Raw genomic sequence first — 1,839 nt, 5'->3', positions numbered from 1 at the left:
CTTTCACACAATTTATGTTGCCACTATTACTACCAAGCTTATTAGAACTCAGGAAAATTCAAACTAACCATCACAGTGTATCACCAATTTTTGCTACTCATCTGTAGTTAAATTTTTTTATACAGTTTAATTTATTATCCAAAACAATTTGTTTGTTAATTTTTATTACTGTCAATGACTTTAACTTAAATGAACAAGTTCATTTGTCTACTATACCAGAGCTAGTAAAACAATGTATTCATTTGTTACCTACATAGAAATCACAAAAGGATTTACCTTCATATGTTTCATACAATACTGCATTTTTTTAAATACTTACTGTAGTAAAAAAGCACACTACATAATTATTATACAACATTGGGCTTTATAAGTGCTAATGTTTTATATAACTTTGAGTCTTACTCTTGGTTACAATTATTTATTTGTTGAATTCCGTGTAAAGTTACTCAAGGCTTATCTGAAACAGCTACCCCTAATTTAAAACTGGTACACCAGAGAGAAAGCAGCCAGTTAACACTACCAACTTCCAACTCTTGAGCTACTCTTTATCAATGAAATGTAGGACTGATGGTTTAAAGGGAGAGCATGTTCAGTGATGGCATTCAAACCTGCAACCAACATATAGCGAGTCAAACACCCTATCGTCAAGCCATGTCGGGCTTCTTGGTTACAAAGAGGGCCATTAATTTCCCATACAACCCACTTGTGTCCTACATAAAGGGTTCTGATTTGTATGTAGCGGCACAAATTAAAATTATACACCATACAATTATGTAACTCTTACATGAAGTAAAATAACAATGCTTGACATGATGTCAGACATAATTAATGCAATTTCACCATCAACAGCAATTTATGAAATAACAACCCGACTTCAGAATTAACAGGATGTTAGACATAATTAATGCAATTTCACCATCAACAGCAATTTATGAAATAACAACCCAACTTTTTGACTTCAGAATTAACAGGATGTTAGACATAATTAATGCAATTTCACCATCAACAGCAATTTATGAAATAACAACCCAACTTTTTTGACTTCAGAAGCCTTTTGAAAAGAACCATTTGCCAAGCAATAAGAAATAAACGAAATCAAAAATTATAAATCTGGTAACAATGACCTAGACTTGACTATATTACGTGTAGAAATTTAAACTTTGATTATGCAGACTTATATATGATATGGAAGAAATGCTACATAATAGCATTAAACTCAGGGCCCTGTATGTAATGCATCTTACTCCGAATATTTAGTTTCTACGTAACAGATGTTTTACACAATGAATCTTATTCTCAATTATACAGAGTATTTCTATACAACACCCTTGTGTCCTTCATAAAGTATCTTTGTCCAAGTTAAAAACAAGAGAGTATTTATCTTACAAAACACATATTCTATGTAACATATCTTATTCTGAGTTACACAAAAAATATTGATTTTCTTTACAACACACACTCATATTCTACATAATGTATCTTAATGTAAATTACACAGATTATTGATTTTCTATACAACACTCATGTTCCGTGTAACACATCTTACTCCGAGATACAAAGAAGATTGATTTTTATATATATATACAAGGTAAAGGTCAGAAGCACCTCTACACAGTACTGAGTTACAAGTGTTTATAAACACTTAACATTCTCTGTTAGAAGACATATCCTTCACTATGACACTTGTCATTTAACTTAGCTACGTTCGTGAGCACTGACACTGTTCAATAATTGGAATTCTCTGCCAGAACTGGCACATGTCGCATGTTACAAATGTTGTTGTTTTTATCTCATGTAGATACACAGTGTTTTTATTTGTTTATTTGTTATATAGCAAAG

General features: G+C 31.5%; 1 protein-coding gene across 1 annotated transcript in view; it reads right to left on the bottom strand.

The window, feature by feature from the left end:
• The window catches only part of LOC106460236 (inositol 1,4,5-trisphosphate receptor type 1-like), a 109,320-nt gene that overhangs the window by 1,113 nt on the left and 106,368 nt on the right, over positions 1-1,839 (bottom strand). The window lies entirely within an intron of this gene.

This window comes from Limulus polyphemus, unplaced genomic scaffold, assembly GCF_000517525.1.
Source record: "Limulus polyphemus unplaced genomic scaffold, Limulus_polyphemus-2.1.2 Scaffold732, whole genome shotgun sequence".
NCBI lineage: Eukaryota > Metazoa > Arthropoda > Merostomata > Xiphosura > Limulidae > Limulus > Limulus polyphemus.
This window is presented reverse-complemented; position numbering and strand designations above follow the sequence as displayed.